At 42.5% G+C, this 12,403-nt stretch overlaps 1 long non-coding RNA gene across 1 annotated transcript in view; it reads left to right on the top strand.

The window, feature by feature from the left end:
• The window catches only part of LOC109562481 (uncharacterized), a 120,414-nt gene that overhangs the window by 58,447 nt on the left and 49,564 nt on the right, over nt 1–12,403 (top strand). The window contains exon 2 of the long non-coding RNA XR_011568041.1: nt 9,346–9,456. This is a non-coding gene — a long non-coding RNA (uncharacterized lncRNA). The remainder of the gene's footprint in view (nt 1–9,345; nt 9,457–12,403) is intronic.

Here is a 12,403-nt window from a genome sequence, read left to right on the forward strand (position 1 = left end):
CTCCAAACCAGTCTCTGTACCTTTCAAGATGCTGACATTTGACCTTAATCTTTTGGAAGTCAATTTTAAAATGAGTTAAGAACACTTAACATATGATGACTGTAAGAATTTAGTCAACTGCTGTACCAGAGTCTCAGCACAGCATCAGAGTTCTGTGAACACACTGGGGAATCTGAATCAGAAATCATCAGCACTGCAGGGGGATGGTTTAGCTGGGCTTGTTGGGGTGAACTAGGTTATGCTGCTGTAACAGTCAGTCCTCAGACCTCTGTGGTTTAAACCAGTAGAGTGTCATATATTGCTTGTTTAATCCACTGTGGGTCAGCTGAGGGCTGTGTTTTGTCTCATTCTCACCCTGAGACCCAGGCTGAGGAAGCCGCCTCCATGTGTGACATTCCTGTTGCCGAGAGAAGGGGTGTGTGGCAAAGCACACTCCTCATTCTTCAGTCTTCCTCCCAGAAGTGACCCATCTTAAGTCCTGGCACATTACATGGGCCACAGCGAGTCATGTGCGTGCTCAGTCATGTCTGACTCTTTGCAACCCACAGGCTGTAGTCCACCAGGCTCCTGGTTATTCCTGATTTCCTAAGGGCAAGGGATGCAGTCCAGCCATGTGCCCATAAGGAGAACCAGAAATATCTGCTAAGTGGCGCTAATAGCGATCATACCAGATGCCACTTTTGCAAAACCATTAAAGAAGGCACAGATTGCCTAAGGGGAAATTCTCAGTGCCTCAGCCGCGCATGGGAGGGAGCCAGGGCAAAAAAGAACTTTGTTTTCACTGATACGGTTTTATTGGTTAGCTTACTATTAACTTCTGCCTGGTGGAGTCCCTTCCCACAAAAGGCAGTGCATTTTAAGAACATCCTAGGGTTGAATTTCTGAACCTTTCACATTCCGTATAAGACAGTGGCACGAAAGACTGATTTGGAGCAACTACTGACTTTGTTATTTGTTACTGACTTTGTTAAAGGCTCAGTACAGCAGGAACTTCTAACGTAGATGTCTTTGTGTTAATATCTACTTTGCAAGATGAGAATGTAAATAGATAAAGAGAATCAAGTCAGTAAAAGCAGTTAAATTTGACAAAGCAAAGTACTATACCAGAACCTGGTCTTCTCCAGCACTGAACTAGGACTTGGACATCGGTGAACCTAGAGCTTGTGCCTGTGTCTTCTTTTTGCTTAATTTCCTAAATCTGAGGTGCTGACACAGTCACTCAACTCCAGAGTAATAGCTTAGGTTTAGAATTTAGAAGAACAAAAATCCAGGAAAGACAGAATTAAAGAAAAATGTCAACAGACATTGAATTTTGTCTAAGGACTACTGTTTTCTTAGCCTCAGATCTCCAAATCACAGATCATGCAGGAAAGGCTTATGTGCTAGGACTATCTTAGGGAGGGCAGTCTCCCCAGAGCAGGGGCAAGGCAGGGAAAGAGGGAGGGCAGGTGTGTTGCAGGGGGGTGTTACTGAGCTGGCCAACGCTTGAAAAACTGAATGCTCAGTGTCACATCTTCAGAGAGATCATAGGAAACCACTTTGTCTTCAGATAGTTCATGGGTTGGGGAGGAGAATGGTTTCTCCATTGGCTGCCATCTCCCACTGGTGGAGCGTGCCCCCAGGGTTACCTCCCTTACTCTCTGAGGTGCAGCTGCCTGTGTGCCAGATGGGGGCTGTAGTGCCTCAGCAGCAGTAGGAGGCAGGGGAGAAAGCGCATGTGGCCTCAGTGAAGTGGGCACTGTTCACTTGTACCCATGCACAATGTGAGGGACAGGAGAAGCCTCTGCTGCAGGCTCTGTGAGCAGCAGTGGAACAGCTCCACTTTTCAAAGACCAGCATAAGCAGTTTCTACAGCCACTATGGCTGGTCAGCAAGGCAAGCAAGCATTCCATTCTAGCTGCAAAAACTGAAGGTGTTAGAAACATCACCTCAGCCAGGAACCCAGAGTCAGTCTCGACCTTTTCTTATACTTTCCAGTTTCCAAATTCTTTCGTGTCTATGAATCCAGCATTTTTGCGGCTCTTCTCTTCCCCTTTGTCCCACAGCTGATTCTTAGTTCTCATTCTTACTGTGTCTTTTCTAGAGTATTGCAAATATTTTCCAATTAGTTTCCCCACTTGTACCAGTTAAGATAACTTTGGCCTCAAGTAGGAGGAAATCCTATTCAAATTGGCTGAAATGCTGGAGGTAGTGAGATTTTGAGGTGTTTTAATCCAATTCCTCTGAACATCACATTTAAATTTAATCATTTCCAAGAAGGAAGTAACATCTTTTTTGTGTGTCTGTCTTAAAAGGCATAAAATTTTCCAGTAGCTCCCAACAGACTTCCCCTCTGGTTTTATTAGCAATATTGTATTACACACAACATGTATAAAAGCCATCACTGGCAAGAGAAAAAGAACCACTTATGATTGCCTTGAACCAGTCAGGCTCCTTCATTTGGGACTTGTTGTTCAGTTGCTCGGTTGTGTCCGATTCTTTGTGACCCCATGGACTGTGGCACACCATTCTTCCCTCTCCTTCACTATCTCCCAGAGCTTGCTGAAACTCATGTCCTTTGAGTCAGTGATGCCATCCAACCATCTCATCCTTTGCCACCCTCTTCTCTTTTTGCCTTCAATCTTGCCCAGCATCAGGGTCTTTTCCAATGAGTCAGCTCTTTGCATCAGGTGGCCAAAGTATTGGAGCTTCACCTTCAGCATCAGTCCTTCCAATGAATATTCACAGTTGATTTCCTTTAGGATGGACCAGTGTGATCTTGCAGTTCAGGGGACTCTCAAGAGTCTTCTCTAACACCATGGTTCAAAAGCATCAATTCTTTGGTGCTCTGCCTTCTTTATAGTCCAACTCTCACATCCACACATGACTACTGTGAAAACCACAGCTTTGACTAGATGGACCTTTGTCGGCAAAGTAATGTCTCTACTTTTTCATATGCTGTCTAGGTTGGTCATAGCTTTCCTTCCAAGGAGCAAGCGTCTTTTAATTTCATGGTTGCAGTCACCATCTGCAGTGATTTTGGAGCCCCCCAAAATAAAGTCTGACACTGTTTCCATTGTTTCCCCATCTATATGCTATGAAATTATGGGACCAGATGCCATGATCTTAGTTTTTTGAATGTTGAGTTTCCCAGGCTGGGACTGGGGATGGCTAATTACACAGAGGGAGGTTCTGATAGGAAGGAAGAAGGGAATGATGGTGATTAGGAACTCCCAGTGTCTGCTTTACTACCTGATATCTTGCCCTCCAATCTATGCCACACTGATGTTGCTGAAATCCAACTATGAAATAATTCTTCCACTGAAAACATTTTTATGGTCTTTCTTTGCTTAAGGATTAAGTCCAAGCTCTTAGTGTCGTATACAAGACCATTTACAATCAAGCATCACCCTTTGCTCTTGAGCTGTTAATTTCTCAACCATTTGCCCAACTTCTGTCTCTACCACACGCATCATGCTCCTGAGAAAATTTGCTGAGTCCCGAACATCACAGGGGAGGCTGGCATGCTGCAGTCCATGGGGTTGCAAAGAGCTGGACATGACTGAGTGACTGAAGAACAAACATGACTGGCTCTGTCATTCACTGGTGCCTTCATATGCTTTCAGCTTGGAACTCCCGCCACTCCCTCCCTTCACATGCACACATCAACTTAACTGTCGATTTTCACTCTTCTGGTCATCTCAATGACCAGCTCCTTAGTAGAGCAGACTATTCCTCTTTCATGTTTTCATTGTGCCTGTTAAAATACTATCGTTGCTACTAGAACACATTATTGTACTTCTCCCTACTAGACAGGTTATTTTCATCTCTGCATTTCCAGCATCTAGCAGTATTTGGCACAATGGGTAGTAGGAGTCACTTCTGATGTCTGATGAATGATTGTGTGCCAAAGGGTTTAGAGCTGAGTGAGCTTGTCTGAGTCTGTGGGCAGCATATGAAGGGGGATAATCATGGGCAGGGAAGCTGAGAGTGATCAGCATCTCTGTATTTTCCATAATAATAGAGAAAAGTAGTTGGAGAACTGGTGAAAGGGTGGTGAAAAAATTGTTGATGAATTTATCTGTCCTCTGCCAGAAGAAACATGGTGGGGTGAAGCAAGGGTGCTCAGAAGTATTAAACATTCGTTATTTAAATACAGGCAACCCTTTTGTTGAAAGCCAGCTTAACTGCACAACTCTTGTAGAGTTCTGTCTTATGAGGAGCTGTCACCGAGGAACTCTTCTGCCGTAGTGAAAGTGCCAATTATCTGAGCAGGATTTAAACCTAGCTGTGGAGCCCACAAAGGGATGTCTTCTGTAGCTCTTGAGGTGATCTGGAGTTGTTCTTCTCTGACAAAAGCCAGAGTGAGAGATGTGGTGGCCTGCAGAAGGCTGTGTAGTTCAATCATTCTGTTCCTGCCTAGAAGCTGTTCAGTCAACCTATTAGTTAGCAATTTGGTTGTTGGAAGAGTTGGGTGCAGCCTGTGGGGCAGGGAGCCCATCACTATGGGCTATGAGCCCATCATAACCCAGATAGCTATGATGATAAAGTACGTGACATTGCGAAAGCATGGGGTTCTTGTAACTTGGGATGGTTCAATAGTGGTGTCTGTGGATGTAATACAATAATGTCTGGAAGAAGCAGCAGTGACCATGAAAGTGCCAAGTGATAGGACGCAATTTAGGAGTAGGAGGCGTACAAAAACGACAGTTAGGGTTTGCAGTTCAGGGCAGCCACTGATACCCTCAAGCAAATAAAGAAACAGTGAATACGTAACAGCTGGCATAACTTGAAGAATTGATTGTAGGACAGTCGGGACCTCAATCTTGGAAGATAGTTGTAAAGCTGGTAGCATGAAAAGAAGACTAAATGTGACCGATATTACTGTAGCCTAAACAGCACACAGAAAAAGCTTTGAACCAAACTGGGGGAAGTGGCTAATAGCATAACGTTTCAGTTAGGTACATTTGTTTTTATCTTATCTCTGCCCATTTATTAAGTGTATGACTTCAATTCTGTCTAATTTTCAGTCTCTCTATTTGTACTATGGAGAAAATAAGGTGCCCACGTTTGATGGTCACCATCATGCATAAATAAGGTAAAGGTGCTAAACAAGCATAGTACAAAGTAAGAATAATAATGGTGCATGTTTATTTTCACTTTATTATTCCATGGTAGTTGTGTTTCATGTTTTCATAAGGGCCTGGGTGTTCTTTGTTAATTTTAACCTAGTAAATCCTGATAAATATCTCTGAACCCTCTTGGAGCTTTTTTAGCCCTGTCCAAACATTTTGCAAGATTTCTTTGCCCAGGAAACCATAAGAGCATGCAATTAAAATCATCTGTACATGTGAAATGACCTTATCTTTTTAACATTTTTTAAACTTTATTTACAAACATATTCACAGAACTTTGGACCATTGTTACATGGACCGATTGTTGACTTTTCCCCATTAGTCCTGGCAAGGATTTCATACCATTTTCTGCTACTGCCCCATATGAACCCCAACGTAGCCACTTCTATAGTTAACTGCCTGTGTATCCAGGGGGAGCTGAGGATGAATTCTGTCTCTAGAGGAACGTAGTAAACCAGAGCTAACTAGATTGTAATGTGATGATGGTATGGCACCATCAAAGAAAAGTCATCCTTTGAAGGATGCTTGTTAAGATCACAAGGTTGAAGTGGATGTGTTATGCTGGTAGATGGTGCTTTCCCACGGAGGTAACGGATTTGCACTGTGTCTTTTGGATCATGAATATGTTCCTTCTCTGTGGTAGTGAGACCCATTTCTATTTGTTCAGTTTGTTTAACAAAGATTTAGTGAATGTCCTGAGAAACAGAAGTCTCTCCTTTAATGAAGCTTAGGATCCAGGACAGGGAGCAGAAATTAATCAGACAATTTCTCCTTGAATGAAAAAGTATAACTGTGGTGAATTTTGCAGAGGGAGGGCTTGAGTAGGTGATGATAAAAAAGCATAGAGCGGGAGCACTCGACTTAGCCTGGGAGGGGAGCAAAGGTTAAAGAAATATTCCCTGCTGGGGAACAGAAGGAAGAGTTGGTGTAATAGCCAGGGTTCTTGCAGGAGAGACATGGCATACCCGACAAGGTGTTTCAGGAGAGTTAAAGGACAGGACCATTTACCATGCTGTGGGCAGAATATAGGGAACCAGCATGAGATGGTGAAATTCCCTAGCACTAGCAGGAGTGGGGACCTCTTACCACCCCTAGGCCTAAAGGAGGAGAGAGGAAGCAGTGGTTGCTGGAAACCTGAGACAATAGTCAGAGCTGTAAGGAATGGAAGCTCAGCAGAGCCATGGCTTTGGTGGAGGAGACACAGCCAGTCCGTGGAGACCCAGGAGGGAGATGGTCAGGAGAATAGGTCCCCTGACCTCCTGTCACTCCCTCTGACCTTGGCTGATCCCAGCCAGAGTCCAATAACATGGAGCCGTCAGAAATGTTTAGTCAGAGTGTGGTGTGGTCAGACTGGGCTCTCTTCCTAGTCCACGCTTTCCTCCCATTTGTGCAGAAGGGTGGCCATGATGCCACTGAGAGCTGAGCATTGCATTCCCATCCAGCCCTGCCCCTTACCAGCCACGTTACCTCTGGCTGAAAACAGTCTCTCCAAGCCTGTTTCCTTCTCAGTACAGTGGGGCCCTACCACGTACTCTGTATCCCAGGGAGGCATAAGGACCACATAGAGAGCGTCAAGGGAACGTCCTTTGGAAACTACACACTGCTTTACACTTGAAAGGGGATTTTATGACTCCCTTTTGCCTCTGTCTGAGGGGAGAGAGTTTTCTCTGGGACCAGGAAGTATAAGGTCCTCAAGCATACCCAGTTCTGTGATGGCCTCCCAATGGTAGAATAAAAAATGGGCTCAATATAATCTTCTGTGAGGACAAGAAAATGTGATTAGTGGCAGCTCCAAGGCTTCCTGAGGTGCCAGATAAGAAGGTGTAAAAGAATTACTGCATTAATGCCCTCTCTCCTCCTAGTTGGAAACCCCAGTTGGAAAGGGCCAAGAGAGTCTGTTTCCATTAGAGGCTGAATATTTGCTTTGACTGTTTCATTTTTCACCAGAGAATGTATTCTCAGCCTCCCTCAGCTTTGTTTCCAGCATTTCATGGCTCTACGTCGACAAGGCAGAATGTCCTTCCCTCTCCGCTCCCTCTTCTACAAGCCCCAGACTGAAAATTCACTTGTTAACTTTTAAAATATACACACAAGCGGGAAACAGATGGCATTATCTGGATAATGCTAGAAAACGATCAGATTCTTTTTCAAGGTCTATGCTCTGTTTTGAAATCACCCAAATGAATAAAGTTGTTTTGACTTGAAATTAGTTATTGAAATAAGGTATTTGGGAATAGTTTTCAGCCCTTCTCTAGATAGGGTCAGGGTCTGTCAAAGCGTCTTCCTACTTAAAGTCCTAATTTGGCAAAAAGTTGAACCACGTCAGGCTCCCTCTCACCTCTTTTCTCTCTCTCCTCATTCCCTCTCTCCACTGTCTCTCTCCTAGTGGTTAAACATGTCTTTTTTTTTTTAGTCTGCAGGATCAAGAGAACTGAAATACACTCCTCTAAGATGTGCCTCGTGAGACCCTAATAAAATGTTCCCTTCACACATTTCTGGGGCACCTGTCACCAGAGCAAGCAGGTGCAATTTCTGTCGTGTCTTAATTTTGTATCCCTATTTTGGACTGAACATAGAATCGAAGGTGTTTTATTTTTAATTGAAGAAGATTCTGGGAAAAGTCTTCCGGGTGTGGTGCATCTTTTGAGGGGGCCGTGGGTTGCACTGTCCAACCTACAGAGCCTCTGTTCTTTAGCCAGCAGTCGTGAGTGTTCTTGCAGTAAACCAGGACCATGTGAAGATGATGCTCCTAGGGAGGATGGGGAGAAATAAATAGCGGTATTTCTAAAAGGATAGGCAGCCTGACGACAAATTCCAGAGACTGGGTGACATTTTAAATTGGTAATGCTCCTAATTACCCAGGCCCTAGGAGACGGTATGGAATACAGCCACAGCTCTAGAATTAATACAAGTGAGCACTGTGAGCCCATTACTAACAGCATGTTCTCTTAGAATAATGGCACCGAATCTGTGTCAGCACAGTATGATATTGCAATTAAAACACACGCACACACACATGAATGTGTGACCTCCAATATTTCCTACTTTTTGGAAAATTTTTCCTGCTATAAAAGTAAAAGTAAAAACTGTTATAAATTTTCCTGAAAAAAAAATTAATACTTTGTTTGCTTGTCATTCATTGCCTCTTGGTATTGCTGGGTTAAAATGTCAGATTTATAACAATGAACTTAAGTAATCAGCGTGTGATTTTATGAAACATGAGCTTGGAAGGCAGAAATGCCCAGATTCAACTCCTAGTTCCCCTGCTTATGCTGGGTGAAATTGGGCTCATTCAGTGTCTCTGATTTTCAGTTTAGTCATCTTACAAGTGGGCACGATAATGTTATCTATTCATACATTTATTGTGAGGGTTTGAGCCACGTGAAATGCCTTGCTCAAAGCTAGTGCTAAAAGATGCTAAGAATAAAAGATACAGCAGAAATACAGAATCCTAAGGTTTCAACCATCAGACTGAGCTTTAGACCTCAGCTTCAGCAGTGTGTGGGGCCAGAGATCCAGCCCATACCATCCACCTCTTCCTCTCAGCATGCAGGTCCAGATATTGGCTTGTCCTTTTGTGCCAGTGAGTGGTGGTTTTGTTGATTTAAATCCTAGAAGAAAAGTTTCTGTAAATTCGATATCTGTCCACTGTCTTAATACCCTTCTACCCTTCATATAAACCACCACAACTTTTTGGGGGGGACCTAGAATGAAAGCTTATATCCCAGTTTATGTGGGTGAAAGACTTTATCTTCAGTTTTCTTCTGAATATGTATGTGTATACACACACACACACACACACACACACACCCCTGTGTGTGTGTGTGTGTGTATGTATATATATATAATTCTAAGAATTATTGGAGACAGTTTTCATTTTGTTCATGTTGATATTTAGGATAAGCAAGTTCATTCAAGATGCTCTACTTTTATTGGTCCTAAATATCCTAAAAGCAAACCATGTAACAAAGAAACTGTAGTAATGATAGCAATAATTTGAGAAAAACCAATTATGTGCCAAGGACTTTGGATACACTTCATATTGATCCCTACAGCAAAACTTAAAAGGTGGGAGGTACTAGCCGTGTTTAACATATGAGAACAGGGAATCTCAGCAAGATTCATAACTTGGCCAAAGTAAGACCGCTTGTAAAAATCAAAGCCAGTGCTTTGTCTGCTCTCAAAGCTCCGGTGTGTTTTCACCGCTTTTTGTCTTCTCATTTCCTTCCAGGTTGTTTTGGATGTTGTTTGTGGATCAGGAATACTGTCACTTTTTGCTGTACAGGCTGGAGCTTGTAGAGTCTATGCAGTTGAGGCTGGTTCAGTAGCACAATATGCTGAGGTAAGTGGTTGTATTTTTATAGTGGACTGAGTGATGGACTTTTCAAGGTAAGTCATATATAAAAGAATTTTTTTTTACCAGTCTGATCTTTTTTTCTGTTGGGATGTTACTGCTAAAGGAACCCGCCTTTATTGTAGTAATTGATAATGAAAACAATTATCTAAAAAAGTTCACAATACTAAAAATATAATAAAACTTTCTTCTTCCCTATCCACTGGGTGGCAGATGGGCCTGGGGAAGGCAAATACTTTCTTATCTTTAAAAATGACCTACTAAGGTGAGGAGGGCTTCCCTGGTGGCTCAGAAGGTAAAGCGTCTGCCTGCAATACAGGAAACCCGGGTTCGATTCCTGAGTCGGGAAGATCCCCTGGAGAAGGAAATAGCAACCTACTCCAGTACCCTTGCCTGGAAAATCCCATGGGTGGAGAAGCCTGGTAGACTACAGTCCACGGGGTCACAAAGAGTAGGACACGACTGAGCGACTTCACTAAGGTGAGGAGTCAGACATCCCTGGAGCTAGGTTGATTTTTTTCTTCAATGCTGTACTGACAGTAACTGCGCCACTCACTTTAAATTTCAGTTTTGGTTTAAGGGATGGTTGCTACATGGTTGTAGTTGGAGCATGGAGACATGTATGTTTCAAGGAGCTTTTTCAGATTGCAGATTCTGACTGGAGGACAGGGAGATGCTTTGTTTTAAATGTGGTGCTCCATTATCATTATGAAATGTGTACAAATATTGGAGAATAAGTCAAAGTCAAGAGTCAGTAATAGTAGCTTTCAGTAATATTTGGATGTAATAATAACCCAGTCAAGCTGCAGAGTTGGAAGTGTGTGTGCACAAACGTGATCAGAGTGATGTGCTTATCATTCACATGTGGAGGAGGCCTATGCTTAAGTGAGGGCTAGAATTACAGATAGAAAGGGAAGCTTGCCTGCTGCTTCTGAGGAACATCCTGAAACTTTCCTCTGACCTGGGACAGTTGGTAACTCTGAGTGATGGCTGAGTTTGGATTGAATGACCCAGGAGGAACTGGAGACCAGTAAACAGCATGCTGTGTTTGGAAGGAAGGAGTGCCAGGGCCTGATGGCCAGCGTGTTGTTTCACTTCCTTCTTCCAACAAGCCTTGGATAAAATATTTTTGGTCTTTGGCTTGCTAACCAATTCTTAAGAGTCATTTCTATTAAATATTGAGTACACACAAAAGAATATTTATTAAATGTATACCTATTATTGGGGGCCTCCCTGATGGCTCATTGGTAAAGAATCTGCCTGCCAATGCAGGAAACACAGATTCGATCCTTGGGTCGGGGAGACCCCATGGAGTAGGAAATGGCAACACACTCCAGCATTCTTGCCTGGGAAATCACATGGGCAGAAAAGCCTTGTGGTCTACATTTTGTGGGGTCAGGAAGAGTCAGACATGCCTGAGTGAGCACTCACTTACCATACATTTTAGTATTTGTAAAATGTGTACATTTGTAAAATATCAAGAATAACGATACAATGAATATGTGTCCACTACGTCTTTTAAGGAATAGGCCATTAGCATTTCTATTAAAGGTTCATGTGTCTTGTCCTGTTCAGTCTTTTCTGCCCTAAACAGAGGTAACCACTATGTTGAATTTTTGCTGGTCATTTGCATGCTGTTCTTTATAGGCTCAGAGGGTAAAGCGTCTGCCTGCAATGCAGGAGACCCAGGTTCCGTCCCTGGGTTGGGAAGATCCCCTGGAGAAGGAAATGGCAACCCACTCCAGTATTCTTGCCTGGAGAATCCCATGGACAGAGGAGGCTGGTGGGCTACAGTCCACGGGGTCGCAAAGAGTCGGATATGACTGAGCGACTTTACTTTCACTTTCTTTATAATTTTACCACACGTGTTTCTATTCCTAAAACAAATCTTAATGAACTTTCCATAAATGGGATCATAATGTATGTATCCTATAATTTGCTTTTTTAACCCAGCATGTTGCTTCTGAGGGTCATTTTGTTGATGCGTACAGCCCTCATCAATGTTGGATAGCATTCTGTTATATGAAATGCATTAAGTTGCTAGTGCAGTATACTGTTAGAATTTGGATGACTTCCCTTATACAAGTATTATTGTGAGTATTCTTGTACACACTCTCCACCTATCTCAGTATATACCCAAGAGTAGAATTGATGGGTAATAGGGCATGTATACTTCACCTCTGTTCTGTGATGCCAACTGGTTTTCCAAAGTGGTGGTTCCAGTTTGCACTCCCTTCAGCAGATAATGAGCGTGCTGTTATTCTACAACGTTGTCAGCACTTGATATTTTCAGGCTTTGGACTTCTTGTCAATCTGGTGTTTATCACATATTTGTGGTTTTAATTTGTATTTTCTAACCACTAAAGACTTTGAGCATGGTGTTTGACCATTTCTTCTCTTCCATGAAATACCTGTTCCAGTTTTTTGGACAATGTTTTTTTTTGAATTGTTTTATTGTCTAATTCATTTGTAGGAATGATGTGTATATTCTGGATATTAATTCTATTCAGTTTTATATGGGAAAAAATATCTTCTCCCAGTTAGTACCTCACCTTTTCTCTTCATGGAGTTCTAAATAAGATTTAAATACAGAATTCTAAAGAGAAAAGAGAAGAAGAATATAAACTTACATAGAGAGAACCCATAGATAAAAATGTCTCTGCTTCACTGTTTGATAGATTTCAAAATGCAGTCTTAAGCAGAAGGAGCTGCATGTAGACCTTTGCCTCGGGGGTTGTGCATTCATTTAATCACATCTTCATTCAGTTGCATCCACAGTTCTGTTTCTTGGGAGAGTATAGGAGAAACAGAAATAATTAAGGAGTATTCTTGTGTTTAAAGAGCTTCTATTCTGATAGATTGATGTTGTTGTCTCTTGTATCAGACACCAAAAAAAGATAGAAGCGTTAGAGATTTCTTCTTTCTCATAGTTTAT

The sequence above is a fragment of the Bos indicus genome, chromosome 8 (assembly GCF_029378745.1).
Source record: "Bos indicus isolate NIAB-ARS_2022 breed Sahiwal x Tharparkar chromosome 8, NIAB-ARS_B.indTharparkar_mat_pri_1.0, whole genome shotgun sequence".
Lineage (NCBI taxonomy): Eukaryota > Metazoa > Chordata > Mammalia > Artiodactyla > Bovidae > Bos > Bos indicus.